General features: G+C 41.9%; 1 protein-coding gene across 5 annotated transcripts in view; it reads left to right on the plus strand.

Moving 5' to 3' along the window:
- Nucleotides 1-23,020, plus strand: part of ATXN1 (ataxin 1) — a 160,151-nt gene that overhangs the window by 68,378 nt on the left and 68,753 nt on the right. For all 5 annotated transcript variants that reach the window (XM_054285416.1, XM_054285415.1, XM_054285413.1 and 2 more), the window contains one exon: nucleotides 3,251-3,374. The gene's annotated coding sequence lies outside the window, so the exon portion shown is untranslated. The remainder of the gene's footprint in view (nucleotides 1-3,250; nucleotides 3,375-23,020) is intronic.

Genomic DNA, 23,020 nt, shown 5'->3' on the forward strand with positions numbered 1-23,020 from the left:
TTTAGTCTCAAAATACTCCTGAGAAGTACTTCCATATTCTTTGATTTGAGATCTGTTCATGTCTCAATTACACTTCTAATCTGTCAGCACAGTGTCCTTTTTAGCTCTCAAAGACAGGGCTCTGCTGTGATATTTGAGTAACCGTAATGCTGTGGGACCATGAAAAAAACAGCTTCCTTGGTAACGCTTCCCATTTATAGCAGAGATGTGATTGGTAACCGTGTACATGATAATGATTTGTTATCCTGTGGAAACTTCAGTCACAAAGTCTGGTTAAGACCTGATTGTACTGTTAACCAGCTTTCTCTGCTGATCCCTCCAAGTTATGACTGTTTTCCATGTTCCATGAAGAGCATGTCATCAGAGCCCATCAGATCTGCATAGCAAAAAGATTGTCCCAGTTAGGGGCTGAGTGCTCAGGTGAGGGTTGTGCTTCAAGAAGCAGCATGTCTCCATGCATCCTGAATTTTGTGCTATGCTATCTTTAAATCTTAAACATAAAAGTGCCTGGGAACATTTGCAAGCAGGCATGACTTGGCTCTCACAGAGTGAAGTGCCTATGGGTAAGGTCAAGTGAGCAAGTTGCAGCAAATTAAACTAGCTTGTGAATTTATAGTGCATAATCTCCTCCATAATAACTGGCTGTGTGCATGGTACAAAGGCACCCTGTGGTAAATACAAGGTCTCTTGCCCCTTTTTTTGCCTGAGGTGTAAGCTACCTCGCTTCATGTCATCTTTCCTGTGAAATGTGAGCACAGGGAGAAGGCATCTGCCCCAGAGTACCACCACTGCCCTGTGTTGCACAGGTGCTGCTTGTGGCCTGTTCCTGTGTCCCTGTGCTGGGCTGACAGCAAGGTCACTGCATAGCTAGCAAGCAGCCTTGCTCCTGATTCAGTGATCAAAGCCCTGGTTTGGGCAGTCAGAGCCTTGCTAACTTGAACAGAATCAAAATCCTAATCCCACTTGTTGAAGTTAGTGGAAGGATTTAGTCACTGAGTGTGGTGGGTGTCAGCCCAGGGTTACACACAGCTGACTCTCCAGGGAGGCTCTCAGGAGTCTATCCAAGCAGGAGTTTGCAAGGAGTAAACTTCTCTGCTCTTACTAAAAGTAATTGGAAGCCATTGATTTTTGTTGTAAAAGTTAAATATTTTCTCATAGTCATTTGGACTGCATTTGAAGATTTTCCCCTGAATGCTAAATGACAAGGGATAAGGATTAAAAACTGCAATTCTGAGGGTTGCCAAATTATTGGGGAAAAAAATCCCATAAATAATTTCCAAATGCTGAAATCTTCCATTTTAACACTTAGAAGCAAAATGGTTTGAGTATTTTGAGCTGAGATGGAGGTTTTTTAATTGGAAGGTTCTCGTAATTTAAAGAAAAAAATAAATGGCTTGAAAATAAATTGGTTTGGTTTTAAGCAAAGTTTCGAGGGTTTTTTGGTTTTTTTTTTTTTTAATAGGTCTGTGTTATTTTTCTCTCTTTGGCCTGCTTTCTGAAGTTAAAAATCTTGTGAGACCATGTCTGATGGTTTTCTTTGTCAGATAAGCAGTGGAGTCCCACTTCAGTAGAGGAGAGAAGTTGCTGACCAAAGTCTTGGAAGTATAGCCAGGGCCTGGGTGTCTAAAAGCTCTTGAGGTAGCTGTGCCTCTGTCATACAGGAGTTGTAGCTCCAAAGAAACTGCTGTGTCTTAAACTGGGAAGATTTTTGTAACAATTATCTTGCATTGCTACAGTCCATCAGGTAGAGGTCAAAGACGCCTGTGTCTTGAGACTAGTGGTCACTGTCATCATCATTGCCAGGTGTCTGCCCAAGTCCCAACCAGATGCATGCTGTTTACAGATGCTGCTCCATGAAGGCTTAGCCTGAGCCAGTAAATCCAGGAGCAGTCTTCCACCTGGAATCCAAAACTGGATTAGCTGGGCAGATATTGCTTTGGGCTTTGGAAGATTTTGTTGTTGTTGCTTTGCATGTTCAACTAAAACAATCATAGGTTGATGTCTTTTGAATAGCAACTTTTTTATCATTGCTCTGTCTTCCCTCTGCTCTTCACCCATGAACTGCACTTGTCCATCTGTCTGACTTGTTTCCTGCCTTCACGTAGTGTGAGATTCATCTGCATTCATATGTAGCCATCTCATCTGAGCTCAGTGTCTAGACTCACTTTATGGAGAGAGCCAGACCTTTCTAGAGAGTGAATCATTCTGTCCTAAACCAGACGCTTGATAGGTCAAATGAATAATTTTCTGGATTGCCTCGTTTCCTCCAACAAGAGAAGAGAGTTTGCATTGTCTAAGGTGTAGAGTTTGGTCCTGCACTTGTTTTTGATTTGAGGACATGGATTCTGCCATAAGGCTGGTGGGATGGGATCCATGTGCACAAACCCTGAAGTGACATGTGAAATGTTTGAGAAGCCTTACATTAAGGAGGTAGGAAATCTTGGTGGACAAAGTGAAATTAAGAATTTGGGAAGCACAAGGAGACCATGGGAACCTGGCTCAAGGAAAAAAGTTCAATGTGGGGCCTGTGGAAATATACACTCAATTTTAAGTATTCTGTGTGGGGTTCACATAAAAATGAAACCCAGCAGTTTCTTCAGACCCCAATAAAAAGGCTGAGGATAGTCTGATACCATGTGTAGTAGGTAAAAAAAAATAAATTAAGAGTTGGTCCACAATTAAATTTTGTCCAAAAAAATTAATGAAAGAACCACACAATATTAAAATCTCAAATATGAAAAATACTTCCTACTGAGGAACAGAAAGAACATGTGTGTGTGTATTTTTGGATTCAGTACTCCTCTGCTATAATATTGCAGATAACCATGGAAATAGATAGATGTTTGCATGTTCTTGGAGGAGTTCATTGAGAACAAAAATCTTCCTGTGTGGATTGCTCTGCACATTGTGAACTTTGTTTGCAGACACTTTTCTAAACAGCAACTCCAAGTAGTTTTTTCTTTTTCTCTTTACAACAACAGAAGTATCCAAGAATTATTTTAATTGTGTGTTTGCTTCAGCAATTCTGAACTGGCTTTTAATTTTTTGTGATAATATGTACAGGGCAAATGACTCTTCCTATCCTAGACACTCACTCTGTTCCAGAATTTCCATCTTGGGAGCTCATTAAAAATGCATTTGCTTCAAGGAGATGTAGGAGTCAATTGTTCATTTGTTAAACAGCTCTATGGATTTTCCTCTTTTTTTTCCTTGCTTTCCTTTCTGACTTGGTATCGTTTTTGTTTTACAGGTCTACCTTACTTTATTTGAAAAAGGAAAGCCAGTGAGGACCTGTGAACAATCCAGCAGCTTCTGAAAAATCTTCATGCTAAAGGATAATCCAGAATTCCCTGAAGAAGAACAAAGTGAATGTTGTGAGTTCCTAGCAGTGATAACAAATACTTCCAGTTGTGTCTTTTGGGAGGTAGTATCTGCCCTGTAATGTTTGGTCTCTTCCCTGTGATGCACTGAGCATCAAAGACTTAAATTTCTCTCCCTCCTATTTTTTTTTCTTTTAATGGGTTTAGGGGAAGACTAGTATTATCTAAGGAAGGATGGTGGGTTTCTTTTCCTTGGACTGCTACAGTTATTTGTCATACTGCTATTGCTTTTTAGTTAAATATGTGAGTCTGCTTTGGAAGGCCATGTGACTGTGTAGCCTAACAAGAATGAAAAATACAATTGCTAACAGTCCATGGATCTACAGGTCAGATTCAGGAGTTTTATGCATACTTGCACAATGGTTGAAGTTATTCGACCACTTTCAAATTAGAGGAATGCAAATGTAGTTATTTCTGTAGTTATTTCTGGTATTTCAAACTCCTGATGGTCAGTTTTGTATAGTTTTGTATATTAGTTTGAGTATTTCCAGTACAAAGGCTCCTCTCAGAAGTTTGTGTTCATGGGAACTGGAGTAGCACACTTTTCTAAGGGAAATACAGTTACTCAACTGAGACCTTGATTCAGCTATGGTATTAATGAAAAAAAATGTTCCCATGAGGGATGGCTAAAGAGAAAGCATGAATATTTTTATGTTCATTGTTATTTCTTGAAGCCCACTGCTTTTCTGGGTTGAAATGGGGAAACATGCAGATCAAATGTAAACATTCTCACAAAAAGAGGAAAACAAGAATTCTCTGCCTGCCAGGTTTTAGAATAATCCTTATTTTTTTCTTAAGAAAGAACCATGGGGATTTCCAAGTTAGGCAAGTTAGTTTTTAATTCTTATGTTAGTATTTAATTCTTATGCCCAGTGGTCCTTCAAGATGTTAGCAGTGATAAAACAAGCTGCAGATTCTTCCAGTTGGAACAAAGTAGTTTGTGCACTTTCCATTAATGTAGTAAATATAAATATATTTTCTGGCATGCCTTCTAGCTCCCTCAGAGTTGGATACCCTCCTTTGCTCTGCTTTTCCCTTTGGGTTCAGGCTTTGGGAAGGAGATTGAGACAGAGTCTAAGTGGTGCTGCTTTTCCAAAAACCAGTTGCAAAATAAATATTAGAGAAGACACTCAAAATTTTTTATCATCTCTTGCCGTTCCCACCCGCTTTGTTCTACAGTGAAATAGTTAACACAGCCAACATTTGGAATTGTTACTTACTAGTTACCACTAAGCTGCCAAGTTAGTAACTCATTAAGATGAATAAGGGGCCTCTAAGATGTGGAGCTTCTCACTGTCCATGTACCTGTGGTATGGCCATATAAGCTTATTCCCACTCTTTGAAAGGCTTCTTTATAACCACAAGAACTTACTTTGCATGCTGGCATCCTAGAACAGGAGAGGACAGCCAGTAATAATAATAATAATAATAATAATAATAATAATAATACCACCATCCTAGCATGTAGAGCTGTTGGGATAACAGGAGATGTTTTTTTAAGATGTTGCAATCACGTCCACTGATTACAACAGCAGCACCACCTCACACGAAGGAGAGCATCCCCTCAGTACTGTAAGGTATGTGGTGTGCCAGATCAGCAAGTTAAACTGAAAGAGGCAATCATCAGCCATTGCTGGGGATGTAATATCTGTTGAAGATACTGTCAGTATGATCATTACATTCTGGCCTGTCCCAAATGGTTTAAAATCAGCCCTTTTAAAGCGCAGTGTGATGTTCTGCTATTGTGGTGCCAAAACCCTGATTACACTCAGGAGGCTTGGGGTAGTGCAGAAAAAGCAGCATCTTCTCACCAGGTATGGATGGGAAAAAATGTTCTTGAGAATTGTTCTTACCCTGGCATCCAGGACTGTTTCCTTTTGAGGAATCATTTGTAGGTGATGGAGAGATTTTTAGCAGTTCCTTGAGAGTGTATTTCGTCACCTGGCTTCTGCTTGGAGAACACTGCTGCAAGAAGGAGGCAGTCAGCTAGGCTCCTTCTCTCCTCTTTCCTTTAACCTCTTAGGGAGACAAGAATACCAGAGGTGAGGAGCTACAGTGTTTCTCCTGAAAGGAAGTACTGGCACGCAGTGAATTTACTGAAAAATATTGCTCCCTCTTCCCTGTTTGCAGGGTGTCGTCGTGTTAAGATGTGAGGAAAATGATCAAACTTTTCCCATTGCAAGTGGTAGCTGTTCTCTTCCCTTCTGCTGCCTCCTTCTGCCACCCAGGCAAATTTCAGAGGAAAGGGGGGTGTGAGGAGGGAGGGGTGCAGTAAATTGAGACCAGTGTCTTGTATCCACCTAGAAACTGCCTGTTTACTAAACAGTACAAATTTCTCGCTTCCTTTTTCCTGCTCTCTTCATTTGGATGAAATGCATTTCTGGAATAGCAGTGCTTGTGCAAATCAAGTCCATATTCCACCTCTGGGGAGAGAGAAAGGGATGTCAGAAGGGTTCATTAAGGAGGAACATTTATTTTAGTAAGGGTAAAAAGAAGCAAGACAAGGCTCCTTTGCTCTTGCCAGGGGGTACCTTGTGTATTCCAGCATATGGTTTTGTCATTTTCTGGTAGTGTGTAGGTACCCTGAGTTTTTGGGGGTTTTTTCCCATCCTGAAAACATATGCCCCAGCTTTTTTGGAGTGCTAGCCACACAAACACTTTCTAACAGGAGCAATGAATAAACTCTTCATGTTCCTCACTCGCAGGCATTTCTTCACTTTTTTTTTTTTTCTGTGCTTATGCGAAAACCTCTGGCACGGTTTGTGGGAAATGGAAAATAAATCTCTAAATCCAGTATGTGTCAATAACAGAAACGTGTTCAGTTGATCTCATATCTATAACTGTTATTTTGGGCAAACTGCAGATGGTAGGATAGTAAACATCTCCACTTCTAGCCCAGACAGGCTTTCTATGCCCTGCCTTCAGTGGGGAACCTGCTGCTGTGAGGGCTGACTCTGAAGAGGGTCCTGGGGGACCGTGGTTGCGCATGGCTTAGCCCCAGTTCCATCCCATTTTTGAGCTGCTGCCTTCTTTTTCTGTTCCTTGGCCCTCCTTGCTTCCTTTACCCTGGGTCCTATCTCCCATGTACTCCCCCCTGGCTGCCGGCTGTTTTTCCTGGCACGTGGAGCTGCGACGGCTCTGGGAGCGACAGCTCCTGGAGCTGATGTCAGTGCTGCTTCCTGAGCTGCCTGGCCAGGCTGGCTGCAGCCCAGGCACACCCTCTCCCCAGAGCATCACCTTCTCTGCCTGCCCATCCTGCTGCTGCAGCAGCCCCTCAGGGAGGAGGAGGCTTGTGCAAGTTATGGAAATGGAAGGTTAGCGAGCCTTTCATGGCGGTTTTCTGTGAGTGGCCATCTCCCACGCCTGGAGTCTCCACACCGGGTTTGTGGCATGGTTGGAAGTGATGCCTGGTTTCTCTTCTGAGCTGTACACACCTTGGAAGAGTTATGGGAAGCTTTGACACACACAGGCTTAATGATTCTGGATGTCTCTGCTTTTGTGTCACTTTGGTATCCATGTGCTAAATCACCCCATGGTTTTCTATGGAAATTACCAGGCTGCTGAGAAAAGAGCAGAGCTGCATGTGTCCGTTCTTCCAAACAACAGCCCAGTACATGCCACTTGGTATTTATAGTGAGAGGGAAAAAGGGAAGAATCGCTTTAATTTGAGAAATGTCTCTCAGAAACAGCAGTAATTTATTCCTAGGCATTATTCTTCATTAAGAGCTACAGACAGCTGCAGCTTCCCTTTAAATAGAAATTGCTCTCTGCAGGCATGCTATACATAGGGCTTCAGGTTTCTGCCATTTCTCTGCCAAAAAATCAGAAGTATTTCTCACCAAATAAATGTTTATTCAGAAAGTCATATTTCCTGGCTTTTATTTCACGTCACGGGCTTCCGGCAGCCAGGAGAGAACAGCTCAAGGCTGTCGTTTGGGAGAGGAAGCTGAAACAGTTTGAGTCTCTTGTGGGGCTTCAGAAAAAAGTCTCTGACCATAACTCTGGGCCTTCAGTTTGGCAGTTTACTTTAGCTGTCGAACATTGGATTAAAATGGATGCTGCAGAAATCCTGCAGGGCAAGTGTGCCTATGCAGATGCGAAGTGTATGGTGGTGGTGAGTGTTTCTGTGCATCAGGTCAGCTCACCTCCTCTGTTGGCCTTGAAGCCACAGCCATCCTCAGACTGCTTGGGTGGCAAAGTGGCTTTGGCAGCTGGCAGCAGCTGAGCTGTTTTGTTGCTGGGGGATCCCCCATATGATCAGTGTATGGACACCTAGGAACACCTGCCACCCAGCAGAGAGGTGGCCAGGGTGGCTTCAAGTCCTGCAGAAGGAGGTGCAGCAATGAAGCTGTAAGTCACCAGTGCTCCAGAGGACCATATACCTTTTTTTATTCACTTCTGTGTAGCTTCCTTGGATTTACCTTTTTCTTCTCCACATTCCTGCTGGCTGGCTCTTCAACTAATGATTTCCTTAGCTGCCTTTTCCTCACTGTCTTTTCCAGCCTGAACTGCTGAGCTTCCAGTAAGCATCTGCTGGACCCATACTTTCCATTCGGTGTGCTAGCCCCTACCACTCCAGTAGATGACTTTCCTATTGTAGCAGACCCAGCTGGTTGTCTTTTGTCTTCTGTGGCTATGGTGTTCCTGTCAATACATGATGTTTTCTTTCTCCATATCTCCTCCCAGTTCTCCCTGCAATCCTAAGTTTGTGGCTTATAGTATGCAATCCATATATTAAAATAATTTTTAGTTAGGTCATTCATTACTCTCTTGCTTTCTTCTTGTCCAGTATAGGTTCCAGAGAAGTGAGAAGCTGTAATTTCTCCAGGGCTACAATCCAAGTCTTTGATGGGCAGGCATGATGCCTGAGGCCACTACATGTTGCTACTGGTTGTCAGCTTTGTAAAACTTACCCTGCAGAGCAAAGAAATCTGGGCACAAAGATTGTTCCCTTCTCTACTGTGGCAAGCTGTAGTTTCCCAGTCTGTTTTGCCTTCCCTTCATTGTCTTCCAAGCAAATGGCTGTAAGATTATGACTCCCATGTTTGGACTGAGAACAGCTTTTGCCTGAGCAAACAGATTTCTCTTTGGCAGTCACTTTAACTGCTGCCCCAGCTTTTTGCTGTCAGCTTTGTTTCATGATTTGGCATTAGAGAAGTCCAGGCAGTCCTAGTGCACAGTGCATTGGAGTGAGTAAATGCAGCAAGGCAGGAAGGTGAATTATGCCTTTAATGATCACAATACCAGCATGGTCCATGACACCACAAAAAGCATCTCCTGTAGTTCAGCACTGTAGCTTTTGGTTTCTTATCTTTAACTTGGTGGTGCCAGCTGGAGAAATTTCTGATCCTTGTTGGCAACTCTGCTTGGTCCAAGAGACTTCCAGTGAAACCAAGAAGAAGCACTGGGAACCAAGCCCAGCCTTCACAGGTTTATAGCATGGCATGAAAGCTGCCCTGCTGTTTGCAGGTTGTTTCTGGGGTGCAGCTGATCAAAACACAGGTGTCTCATGCCTGTGAGAATTTCTTTCCGCTTTTCTTATGCTTCTTGTGTTTCACTGCTGCTTTCTCGTGCTGCTGCGATAGTTAGCATTGCTTGTGAGCTGGTTTGCTGTGCCCATGGTGACCCTAACAGTATCTCATAACCTGCCAATGCTTCTCTCAGAGCTGATAATGTTTGTGGCAGCAGCAGCAAGAAGAGAATATAAATTAAGCTCTCCTAGAGAGGAGGTTTTTTCCCATTTTCTCTTTGGAGCATGCATTCAAAAGGAAAGGCTGCTGATAGTGGTAGGTTAGTTAAGAGGAATCATGAGCCCTTTCTAGCAGAATATTATTCTGAATAACTTCTTCATTCATATTTATTTCAGGTTTGTTTGCAGCCTGCTAGGCATGTTGACCATGGATGCATATTTTGGGAAGGAGTATCAGATACTTTTATTCAAACTGGGTATATTGATGTTGTCAGGTTTCCTTCTCAGTGAGTTTTATGTTTCTTGTTGTTAATCAGCTTAGCTGCTTCCAGCTACAGACACTGATGAATGTTTCAGAGGCACCTGATGGCACAAAGGTCAAGAGGAAGAAGATAAGCAAGTTTACAGGATTGTCTTTAGCTTCTTTTCCTGTTGAGGTGTCAGAACTAGAGACAAATTAAGCAAACCAGAGGTGCTGTTTTTTATTTATTTATAATGAGTTTTCTTGGCAGCTCTTTAAATAAAAGAAAAACCCTCCCTACAATGGCACATAAAGTTTATTGCGGTAGCGCAACTTATTACCAAGTTATTGCACTAGTAATAGAAGAAATCTGTTTGGGGAGTGAGGGCTGTATGAGATGAGAGGAGGAACATTATTTGTGGTTTTCTGTGCCAGGCAACCTTCAGTCAGAATTGGGGTGGTGATTTATAAATTCCCTTTGTCTCACTTCCAACATTTGGACTGCAATGAATCCTGCTAAAACATTACAAAAGCTGTGTCAGTTGAAAGAAGCTGGGCAAAATGTGGCTTCCCAGACAGGTGTACCTTTGTAAACAGAGCTGTGGAGATTCCTTGCAACAGAAATGTCCTTAATGGAGGCAGTGGGAAAATTGTGCTTTAAGCCTTCAGCTCCCAGGAGTTTGTGTCTCTGGCAGATAAAACTTGTCTTCTCAGCAGCTTGATTCATCATTTTTGATGCAAATAGGTGACAAAAAGAAATTTCAGGTAACATGAACCTCTGGTGAAGTAAAAAGGAGTCTGACACTCAGGGTGGAGCAACAGGAAGAGTACTAGAGGAGCTGACACTTTTCATATTCACAGTTAAAATGTTTTGGGCCTACCTGACGTTGTTTGAAGGGAGTATTTTTTGTTTGTTTGTTTTTGTTGTTGGTCTTTTTGTAAAGCTGTGCTCTGCAAGCGACTTTGTTAAAGAGTCAGATTCTTACGGGGAAAAGAGACAAAATGATGTTTCTTAGTCACTCAGTCATGTACTGCTGCCTTTTGAAGTGGGAAGGTCCTTGTAACATATTTCTGAGTTAAGACATGTCCGTTAATTCCACAGTGCAAATCACCAGGATCCTTTTTACTTTTACCAGAAGCATTAAAACATTTGTATAACTATTTCTATTCAATCTGAGGGATAGCCTGCAGAGCTGTCAAGGAGATATAAGTACAAGCACTTCCTTCTTGTTATCATTGACCAGTCAAACCAGTTCAGCTGAAGGGATTTGGCTTAGTAAGCAGTCCTGCTGCTGCTCATGGCATCCGTAGAAAGGGCTGTAGAGCTTTATATGTCTTCATTATAGGGTGAAGTCTCTTCTTAAATTAAATGAAGCTGTCAGGCTTCATTAGCTCTGGGTTTTCTTGTTGTTATTATTCTAATGTAATTATCACTTTTCTTCAGCCAGCCTTCTGCTTGCCTACTTCCAAATAAACTCTTTCCATCTGGAGAGTATTTTAAGATAGGGAAGGTACAGTGAAGTAGTGAAACTATTCTCAGCATTGTGTTCTTCCTCTCCTTTTCAACTACCTAGAATGCTACACAAGGAAATAGAAATAAACAAATACACAGCAACCATAAGAGAATCCTCTTCCCTCAAAAAAGATCATGCAAAGGAAGGCTATTGAGTATCTGTTTAAGCACTCGCAATGGGAGAAAGCATCATATGTTAATATATAAGATCCCTGCAGTTCTTTGCTTCAAAAAAGCAGCATTAAGAACTGAGGAATCACCCCACTCTGCTCTCACATGACAAGACACGTTGCTTCAGCAGTAAGTAGTTCTTGGGCATAATGAAATACCTGCTGACTGCAGGGAGTAAGGAAGGCTCAGTCACGATGGGCACATCTATTTGTGCATCCAAGCCCTCTGCAGAGATTCCCAAGCTGACAAGGTGCTTTGCTCAGGCTAATTAGCCCTGCTTCTCTCCTTACATATTCTCTGGTTGTGCTAATTAGACTGAGCAGGGTGCTGCTGGTGAGAGTCCAACAAGTGTGTCTGTACAGCCTGGCCCTGCAGTGTACCCTCCGAGTGCCGGAGCCCGCTTGGCACAAACCCCCGAGTCTGTGCCAGCGGCTGTGCAGCCAGCACAGGTACTGCCTGCAGTTTTACTGTGCAGCCTGTCAAGCATCACTCAGCCTTGGGTGGCTTGCTGGGACTGCAGTGGAGGTACTAAGTGGTAGGGAATATCTTGAGCTGCTCATAGCCTGTAGCCTTGTTGCTCTCAGAAAAATCACATCCTGCTGGGTGTCTTTGGTCCTGTTCATTCTGTTGCATGTGAATGACTTTCCTGGTTCTGGAGGTGGTGCTCTGGAGCCTGAGGGAGTTAAAGGCATTGTGTGAGGGAACAGAAGTACCAAGGCAGACAACCAGAAATGGTGAAACTGAGGAATAAAAGTGTGAAAAACTTAGACTTTTCATCATGTTTGTACGTGCAGGACTGACAGGCAAATGGGCTGGCATGTTGAATTAGATCGTGAAACTTTGCTAATTAGCTGTTCTTTTCCCACTCCACCTCTCCCTTCTTCCTTCCCAGGTGAGGTTCTTGCAGAATGAAATGAGTGCAGGGATAGGTGACTTTCATAATGTAATATTTCAACATTCAATTCCAGCTAAATTTTCTATCAAATATTTTTTTCAAAGACTTACAGAAGACAGGTTTTAGAAGAAACAATCAAAGAAGACCTTGACAATCCCAAAATGACTAGAAATAAAACTGTTTTCACTCATTATAGTAGAAGTGGCTTTTTACTCCCTGACTGTTCTTCCTCTGACTGGCACTTTCCTGGGAGATGCGGTTGAGAACAAATGCGTATGTATACACACATACACGTATGCCTATCTATATATACATTGATCTGAGTGAGCCTGGAAATGGAAAAGCAAGTGCAAAAACATATGCTGGGTTTGGCAAGTTGGTCCTTTTAGTTGCACAGTTTCCTGATTTACTTCATTTAAAAGGTGCGTTAATGTTCTGTGTGTGACGTTGTGAAGTGTGATCAGAGCTTGGATCTCGTCAAAAGATGGATGTTCATGTTTCATTCCATCTTGTGAAATAGTAGTCCTCAAAATACCACATCAAGCCACAAATAAATAGCTGTGCTGGATTATTTTGGGGAGTTGCAGTTTCTAAGGCAGTCAGTATGATCTCAATCATTAAGTGAGTAGAAAGTGTTTTGAAAAACTAGAAAGATCTTTGTTGACTGAAATGGCTGGGTCAGAGCTGAAAAGGAAGAGTTTGCTGTTTTAAAACATAGCAGACATTTTAGACATTCTTATCAGGATGCTTCAGTAACGCAGTAGTGTGAAAGACTGATAAGGGAATGTGCAATAGCAGCCCTCATCATTTAAAGTGCCCAAACTTGGCACATTTTGTGGCAATGTAAAATAGCAATAAATATAAATCTTGTCTTCTGGAATTCCCGGGTCTCCTTATTAGCAGATCAGTGTGTAAACACTGGCTCAGTGTGTCTAGTACTAGAGGGATGTGTTTTGTTCCTGCAGACGGATGTGTGCTGGCTCTGCACCCCCTGGCGCATGTATAAGACAGAGTAGATTCAGAATGAGCTGTACTCCACGTTTTCTAGAGGAAGTCTGTTTTGTATAAACCACACATGAAATCAGTGTGTACATAATTTTTCACTGCAGTGCAGGTATTTCACCAGTTTTAAATCATGACTTAGTTACTGGTTTCAGTCGAGCTGCCTGGTAAGAGCTTGCCAGGAGCATCGTAATAGGACAGCTCAATCAGAATTCCAGATTTAATCCTGCTCCTTGGTCATGTTGGCACTGGCAGTTTTCATTTTGCACCTGGATCTGCACCAATTAAATGCATAAAAATGGTTTGAAGGAGCAGGAAGAGCTTTGTTCACTGAAATAACTGCACTGAAATTGGAAGTGGGAAGCAGCGGGAGGAAGAGCACTGCGCTACCAGCGGCAGGGGACGAATGCCAGTGTTTGCACCCCATGGCCCCCATTGTGAAGACCTGAAGTAGCTGTTTTTTCTCTTACAAGCTTAAGCCCTGAGCCTGCTTGTTAACTTCTGCATGCTTTTAAGGCTGTCTGGCATGTCAGGGCTGGAGCCTTGAAGCAGTAAGGAATGGTGTTTATACTTGGTCAAAGAGGGAAACCACCATGCCAACACAGACCCGCTTGTCTGATGAGACCAGTGCTAAAGGTAATATGTAAAGCACTGGTGATTGCTTCTTTGGGAAAGCAATTGGAAGTAGGATAAATGGTCCTTAACTTAATTATGATTGGCATTTTAAGGCTTATGACAATGTACTTAAGCTCAATGAAGGCATTTCTATTTACATGTTCCTTCAGGACTTCAAAATGTTGCAAAGAGCACAATAAACTTTGATTGTGGTTGTGCAAAGCTGGCAATATCAGTGTAGCTGAAACTGAAATTACACCCAGATGGGTTTGGTCTCAGTGCCTGTATTGTACTGGAAAACCCGAGTGATTTGGTTTAGAAAAGATTTGTCATACTAAAGTGCCTCTTCTTGGTTCTATGGGGGTTTTTTTGTACTTTCCATTTCTGTTTTGGCGAAGATGGTGTGGGGGATGAGGAGTTGCAGATTGATGATTGTTTGTCTGTAAACCATCTTACTGGAACAGAGACTGTAGGAGGCTTTCTCATGGCTCTTAGTCAGACCACTGCTTTATCTAAACAGTGTGTGACCCTCCAAGATGCTACATGTGGCTCTAACCCAGCCTACCTGCCTGGTCAGAGTGGATATGGACATGTTTGTAGCAGAGTGAGGGGAACATTCTTTTGGGGAACTGTTCCCATGTGTTCTTAAGTCTTTCCTTTCTGACAGCATTCTCTCACTTGATTTATTTTAATCCAGTTCAAAGGTGGTCCAGGAAGTATAATTTGATGCCTCAATAAGAGGAGGTTACAAAATGAGGGCAAGGCTGTGTCCGGACATCACAACATGCTACTTCTTTTGACACTGCATTAATATGCAGTAACTTGTAGTGGTAGCAATGTAGCAACTCAAAACAAACACTGCAAAGCCTTTCATCTCACACAGTGGTTGTCACTAGAAATGCAATTGCCTTTGAGGACCATTAGTCTTAAGACTAGTCATAGCAGCAGTGTGGGACAGTTTATGGAATACAGTTTGAGGCATTTCCTGGCCACAGATGTCAACAGGGTGACAGCAGGTAGGAGACTGATGGCAGAGATCAAAACTTGCTGGGCATTACTTGACTCCAGTTTTATGGTGGAATAGGGAAGAAATTATTTCCTTGATCTTTACCTGAAAACAGTAAGAAAGGAAGAGATACAGAGAAAGATATACAATTAGAGAAATAAACCAACTATTCATGCTGCAATTTCATATAACTTCTTGCAGTAAAAAGTTAATTCAATAATTCCTGTCTTCTTATTTTAAGAACATTCCTCCCTTTGTAAGAATTAATTCTGATATGAAGAGTTTGAAACCTAAGGGATAAAATAAGAGACTATTTAAAAAATAAGGAATGACTTAAATTATTCTTGAGCAACTGCCAGTTACTTTATTCTTTTACATGCAAAGGGAACGAAGGAAAATGGTAGAAATTCAGCTGTGGTAAAGTTTGGTTTAATAGTGCTATGCATAGCTGGATTTGAAGAGCAGAGGAAACATGATTTTTTAAGAGTGGGGGCTCCAGGAGTTTGAGAAGACACCTGATCAGAAAGCTGGAGTTTCAAATCCTAGCTTCTCTCTTGTTCAGTCTTCTTTGAGATACTCCTTTTGTTCTTAATTTAAGCACACAGTTTTGTCTTATGTTACCTTTTCATTAAATGCATTTACAATTTAAGTGCACTGAACCTGTTAAAGGCTAGTCTTGCCTTTTGGACAGAGAATTGTATTTCATGGTATTTATCATGTCTTTATAATTTTTTTTCCTCTGTCCTGTCTGCAAATGGAATAGCTGGTGTTTAGATACTAATATATTAACTCCAGAAGCCCTTTCCTCCTGTGCAACCTGTGGTTTTGGATGACTCCATTGGTAAGGCACTGACTTGCAGTCAGGAGACACAGTGGTAGAACCAGAAGAAATAGTTATCTGATGGGTGACTTGAGGCATGTCATGACCAGTCAGTGCTGCAGCCATAAAATGCAGATAATTATACTGATATCACTCTTTGGTAAAGCATTATGAAATGTTTTCATGAGTATTTCTGCTCAAGAGCCTGGGTGTTTTTAGTTTGGATTCCAAGGACATGAGGTGTGCATGGTGGTGATGATGCCTGTCTGTTTGATTGCCCTCCCCCATTTCCCCCCTCCCCTCCCCTCCCCATAACACTGTCTTGGCTAATTCCCACCAAATCCTACAGGAAGCAAAAGTCTCAAAGACAATTAAATTCCTACTATTATTTTTGTTGTTGTAGCTAAATTCAGCAGGCAGAGGAGGTGTGACACTGAGAGGAAAGAGACAGCCAAGCTCTGCCCTTGGTAGCTCTCCTTGGTGGTGGCCAGCAGTGAGTCCCACCTCTGCATCCAGAGGACCTGAGGCACCTTGCTCAGGTGCCAGGCCAGCATGGCAGGATGGGGAGCAAGGCTGGGCTGTTGAAGGACACCAGAGCAAAGATGGTGCAGAGATGGAGAAATTCAGAGGGAAGGCAAAGCACAAATCCGACTCTCTGTTCATTGGGATTTGTTGTTAGAAGGGCTCTGGCTGAATTTGCCATTCAAAATCCTGGAGGTGTTTTTGTTTCTGGCTGCTTGAAACATGACTTTCTCATGTTGCTGGGATGTTTTCACTCTTCTGTACAATGCTGGGTTCCTCTGCCACAAGGAGCTCTGAATCTTTCCGGATTCTTTTGGAACCTTTGGCAAAGCTCTTGAGCTCTGTCCCCTTCATGCTGCTCACATTTAGCTTCTGCAGTGAATGCAAAATGAGAGCCGCCCTCTTTCCTTGTAACTGTGTGACTTCTCCCCATGTATACCAAGTGCAAGAGCCTTCTTGTTCTCATGAAAAAAGTCTCTCTTTGTCATCAATATACACATTTAATGTCTGGCAGGCCCTGTTTCCGGTAACTGGTGACTTTCTCCCTTGCACAGTGCTGTTTGTGCCTCTAGAGCACTGGCCTTTTTCTGCACAAGCCCTCTCACTTACTTGGCACAGCACTCTGGTTTTGTATTGTTCTGTACATTGGAGGCAGCTACATGGCAGTAGTAAATTCACAGGGATGCAAATGTATTCTCTCGTTTAGTAACTCTGTGGGGCACATGTTTATTTTGTACGCTTGAGTGATGTTTTTAAATAATACTGTATATACAATAGATAGATTTAAAGTTGACTAACCAGGAAAACATCCTCAAGGCTGAAAGAATAAGTGTGAAAGATATGCAAGAGTTGCAGGCTGGTTTTTAGCTCTGCTTTGTGTCTGGCAGGCTGACGTACATGGCTGTAGCAGTTAGATGTCTCATTTACGTACCCAGATAAAGCCAGGGGAGTTTAAAGCAATCAGATTAATCTTGTGTTGTGGAAGAACAAGTTTATCCTTTGCAAGAGAGATTTACAGACTGTTGGTAATTTGTTTTTGTTTTTTAAATAAGGAATGTTTGCAGAAGCATCCTTTCACTGGGAAGAGGGGACAGGTAAGCAAGTAGCCAACTGACCACAGGCTCTGTGGCTTCTCCAAAGGCAATTATAGGAAGACCAAGACTCTTAAGCTACTTTCATTCAGATCAGTTGTTTTCAACAATGTTAGTTTAGATAGGTCAAGAGTTCAGTTGCTTTGAAATGGAGAAGCCATGATCAGGAAGGAACATGATTGGAAAAGCATCAGTCATGGAAAAATAACTGTAGCCTAGAGTCAGCTTTAAAGTCTCTAAGTCTTTTTATTGACTTGATGGACTTAAGGTTATGCTTTCAGTAAAGAAAGTCAAGATCAGACGTGTCTCTGAAATAATTTTCACGTATTATTTAAATGTAACATACTTCTTTGCCATTTTAATAAGAATCTCTTGAGTTGAACTTACTATTACTGCTGTGGCTTTAGTAGTCAAAACCCATTTGGGCTGGGCATTTGAATACATAAATGTAACAAAAGGATGTCCCAAATAAAAGAAGTCATGATGTGCACGTGTATGTTTGCATGGAGAATGGAGGTTTCAGACAATGTACACCTTGGCCTCCAAATCCACCTATCTTTGCAGTCATTTTGGATGATAGTGGATAGTAGCCTGCACTGTTGTACAGTGAACAGACTAATTAGTCCAGGAAGGGCACCTCTAACTTGTGGTTGAAAACCCCATCTTTGAATCAAAGGGAATTTACAGCCTGCAAATAGTGTCTGAATCTGTTTCAGATCTATTGTCTATTAGCTTGTCTGTTATTATTTTTGCTTTATTTTCATGTACCTCCTGATTGCATTGAAGCAAGAGCATTGCATTTATGTGCTTCATGCTATGTCTGTTTTCCTTACAGGATGGGACAGGTCACTGCAATGCATTTTGAAGGTGTTTGCCTTATTAAGTTCCCAGTGTCCAGACCTCATGCCTTCCTCCACTTCCCTCAAGGACTTGTTAACAGGTCATAACATTCAGCCTAATTTTCACTTTTTAGAAATTCCCTTAAGTTGCCCAAGACACCATCTTACATAATTCTGTCTAACTCACTTGTGATGTTGGATATAACAGCAGGGATGGAATCAGCAGTAAGTGGATATACATGTAATTGACTGTTCCTTCAGTGCATGCTTGGAGATTCTCCTGAGAAGCTGCCCACATGATATGTCAAACCCAAAAGCAGAGAAAATGTGCTCTGGACAGGCACTGAGACTCTGAGATGTTTGGGTTTATCTGAAGCGGTGTGACTGAGTCTTTTTTGTATTGGCTGATTGAAGTGGTGTTGCTGCACTTCAGAATTTCTGAAGGACTCATTTCATCACTCTGCCTTTAATTTCCTTCTACTGCTCTCAGTTCTTTCTTATTTTACTGTCAGTCCTATATGCTCTTGCAACACTTAGTTTTCATTTCTTCCTTTTCATTTCCACAGTAGATGGTGTAGTCACATCCCACATGGCTCTGCCATCTGGAACAGCTTCCCTGACTCATATTCCTTTCAAGTTTCAACTTTATCCTTGGCCTCTATGTGATAATCTTCCTTCTAATAAAACAATCACATCTTATGCCCAGAGGCTTTCAGTTCTTCTCTGTTCAGTTTCCTTCCTCAAGACATGTAGCTCTTACCTACCCTTTGATACACAACGTATATTGTGATCTGTACTTATTAGACATGAAAGACCTATTTTAGAGACACCTAATACATAGCTGTGTCTAGTTTTTGTTCAGGACAACACTTCAGGGCACACTTACCTTTTTAACACCCTCTTGTCTTTTTGATTGCAGTCAGCTTGACTGATTGAAAGTTAGGTACACGTGTAAGTACTGTGGGTATGAGAAAGCCTCAGCGGTGAAGCATGGTTTTTTGATTTTCATTTTTTAAAAAATCAACTAAAGCATGTTGCACAGTCTGAAAATAATAAAAGATTCAACAGAGAAGATTTCAAATCTGATACTATATTTCCTTAAGTCTCATCTTGAAAACATCAAACAAAAATATACTTTTCAGACTGTTGACTCAAAACATTTTCTGCTGCACACCAAGATTTTCAGTAGTTAATATAGTATGCAGCTTTTCTAAATTAAGGAAGTCTCATACTTTGTGGGATTCCATAGTACAACTGAGCTGCAATACTTGCATAAAAAATGGCTGTTAGTTTATTGAGTGGGTGGACACAACTTGCATTGCTACTGCTTTTCACCTAGTGGCTCCCTTAAAGCTTCCATGGGATGAGGGGCAAATACAGCTAATAGCAGCAGTGCCTGGGCACCACACAGTCCTGGCTTTATCAGCAGTACATTCACTGACAGGAATTGCTGTAGGAGCAGTGGAGGGGCTCAGCTGTGTGTTTTTGAGTGCTGGAGTGGTCTGTCTCAGACTCACCGTGAGTTCATGGAAGATCTGCTCAAACTTCTGTTTCAGGCTGTAAGGCTTGGGTGTGGGGCACTGCAGACAGATAACCGCTCACTTCTGAAATAGATGAAAGCTCACTTGCAGGGTTCTACCCATTTGCCCCCTTCCTCACTATTTCTTACTTCTTTCTAGGCAGAAGGTCTGTCCAGAGAGGACACACAGGAACAGCATCCTTCCTAATCCATAAAAAGTGAGGAATAGGGAACAATGCTTGGCTTAACAATAGCTCTTTAAAGGAATTACAGTCCAGCCAACATTGAAATTGGTTGTCCTTGGGAGGAATGCCTCATCTTCAGTGTGTCTCCCACCAAAACCAAGAAGGGGAAATGCATTCCTGCTCATCCCTAGGAGTAAAGCTGTCCCGGAGTGTCTAAGTTGCACCTTAGGAAGTCACAAAGTAAAGTGGTTGGGCTGCTCTTGCAGCCCACAAAAGCAAAGCTACCAATTAATTTATTATGGAAACCTGCATGGTGTTACCATGGCCTAGCTTTGGGCAAATCACTAAAAGGAAGAGAGTAGTAGCATAGCCTGCAGAGTGTTTTTCTAGGCTTCTTGAGGGGTTTCTGTTTGTTTTCATTTGGCTTGGGTTTTTTCACTTGGTTTGCTCTCCCTACCTAAGCATACAGTTCCAGTTCTTGCTGTTTCAACAATCCTTTCCTTGCTCTGGATCACTGGGAAGTTATGCAGTAACTTCTCATTTGCTTCTGGAGTGATGACACTGGCAGTGTTGTAACATGAGAATGTTTCTGAAGCCTGAATGTGGGCATATGATTGTCAAAGTTGAGGGGTTTAATGTAGAATTTGAACCACACTGATTCATTTATGAGAGATTTGCTTTGTCCTCCATAAAATGAGCAAAGTAACTGAAGACTGTGTGGTGCTTAATTCCTTGTGAATTATGGGGATAGCACATCCAAAAGTCCTTCTAAAATGCATTGGTTTTGTGCCTTTCACATAGTTCCCTGTCCAGAATCACATAAACCTGTATTTTCTTACCTCTCTTAAATGCTCAGTAGATGTGAAAAACCTTCCTCTGTGTGGCAGTGGAAATACCAGTGCGAAAGAGATTCGTGTGTTCCTTTTCCCATTCATCACAGTTCTTGGAGATTTTTATGGGAAATTAAAAGGACCAAACTAAAGCTAGATTATGGGATTAAGCCAATCTGAAGCACTGTTTTGGGGAATTTCTGAAAAGTTCGTTGTTCCCAGTGAAATCTCTTTTTTACTCTGCTTCCCATTTTGCAGAAAGCATATTCCTCACACCACTGTTGCCACACTCGTCAGTTCAGCAAATGTTTCCTTGGCAGTGCACTTACTGTTTTTGAACCATGAAATGCTTTTAGGTAAAGTTATCATAATATAAACTGAAAATTGACAGGCTGAATAGTTGTGGTTAGTATGTGCTATAGTGGTGATGACATGGGAAAATATGTTGTTTTTCTCCAGATGACTGTTTGAGGTTAGTTCTAGACCATTTTTTTCATGATGTGCCAGCTAAAATTAAGAGAGTGTGGCTTTGAAGTAAGCAGGTTAATTTGATTTTTTTTTTTTTTAACCTGATAAAGGCCTGTTGTCAAACAATAGATGTCGTTGTTATTTTGGAAATCAAAAAGAACAGAACCAGCCAGTAATAGGAGTAAAAGGCTAAAAGGACCAAATTCCCCCTTCCAAGACATTTGTCTCGCTGCATAATCTAACCAAAGGTGTCTCACTCACAGCTCTGGCAAAGGCACTGTGTGGCCTGCAAGGCAAAAGTCGAGGGAGTTCAGAAGCCTCCTCTTCAGCAGAATGTGGCAGTGTGAAGGGGGATGGGTAGCAGCGAGCAAAGCTGGTGCTTTCTGCTGGTGGCAGGAGCAGCTTTTCACAGACCTGTTCCTTATGTACCCTTCTGGTATCAACAGCTAGAGTGGTGCAGCACCTGCCAGGATGGCAGCTCGGCCACGGGGGGCACCTTGCACACTTCATCAGGGTGGGACAATCTGCACACACCACAAGATGTCACAGTGCTGAGTCAAGCAGGCAGTGCTCTAAAGGACCACAGAAATATGTGTCCTGTTCATAAGATAGAAGCAAAAAAAGGAGCCATTAGACAGGAAGGGAATGTTTGATGTCTTCATATCTAATGAGAAAAACAAAGGTGACTCAAATGTCACTTTCTTCCCAGACAGAAGTCTTTTTGGTGTGGGCTGATAGTTTGTTTCAGGAGTGATATGCAAAATACACTGAATTTGTGTGTGGCTAAACCAGAGAGTCTTTTTCTTTCATCTGCCTCCATGCCACTTTGTGCTGCAAGATTGCAGCTGCATGTAAAAAGCTTGACATATTTAATTGAACCCTGAAACAACTCCAATGAACTTCAGCAGAAAGAGAAGCAGAGGAAAGTAGAAGGTTAGCAGAAGACTCATTAACCAAACTCACATTTTGAAATAGGCTCCTGTAGTTCTGGAGAAGACTTGACTCCATCTGCTACACCAGTGTGTGAGTTTGGTTTAAATTTGCTCCAGGGTCTTTGTAGTGTTTGGGCACAGAGAGACAAGTCAGCTGTGGAGAAGCAGCAGCCTGAAAGGTGAGTGTGCTTGCTTTCACCCCAGCTAAAATGCACACCTAAAATAAGGCTGTTAGGACAGTCCACTCAAGTGAATGTTTTTCTGATGTTTCTATTTTTTCTTTGCTTGTGTGGGCTAATCTCAGCTCTTTTTGGGGTGTGAGGAAGATTGAGGAGCGTGTGAGGAGATTGTGCTTGCTGACATCTCCCCTGCCCCTGAGCTGAGGGGCCTCTGAGGCTTGTTGAAAGTTAGACCATGCTGACTTTTGTGTGGTGCCCTTTAGCTCCAGCAAACACTAAGAGCATACAGTATGGAAGGCTTGTTTCTATAACACTGCCAAAGAGCCAGAGGAGGAGATGCTCTTCTAATGCTAATATTCTCCTATTTCTGATAGTCTTCTAATGACTCCTGAAGGCACCATTCCTTTTCTCAGCAATTCTTTTTTCACTCCTTTGTGTACTTAGTACTGGCCAGTACTCTGAGTAGTTTAATTTTAAGGCCCAACTCAGAAAAGCTCCCATTTTCCCTACTTCTGATGAAATATTGTAAAATATTTAAATTTGTTTTAGTTAACATGATGATAGCATGTTGATTAATATGATAATATAGTCGGACCAGTTTAGTTGTTCAATGAGGTTAAGCATATAGACTATTAATAAAAAGGCCAACTTAGACAAGGACAGTCAGTTGTTATGATTGTCCAAATGGTGACCTTTCAGGCATTTGTACATCCAGAAATGAGGACAGGTGGAGCAGCTAGCTGCTTCTCTCAGGCAGATATCCTTCAAAGGGTACTTCAAAGTTCACTGCAAGGAAAAAATATGTTGTTGCACATTGTGCATCTAAAATAAGAGGTGAGATCTTGACAATTCCCTGCATCAGTTACTGACATGTATCTTTTTTCTTTTCTGAGGCCTTTTACCCCATGTGGGATTTTTTTTCATTCATTGGATGAGGGTCTGTTTATAAAATAGAAGCAAACAAACACAGCAGTAGAGAAAGGGCTTGCTTGGGTTGATGTGTTTAATAGTAAAAACCAAAGTGACTCAACAGTTGCCTTCTTCAAAAATAGGAATGTTTTGGTGGGTGCTGCTCATGCATGGTAGGATGTGGTGGCTTAAGGCACCTACATTACTTGTGCCT

The sequence above is a fragment of the Melozone crissalis genome, unplaced genomic scaffold (assembly GCF_028551555.1).
Source record: "Melozone crissalis strain CALT ecotype California unplaced genomic scaffold, PUWL_Pcris_2 ptg000042l_1, whole genome shotgun sequence".
NCBI lineage: Eukaryota > Metazoa > Chordata > Aves > Passeriformes > Passerellidae > Melozone > Melozone crissalis.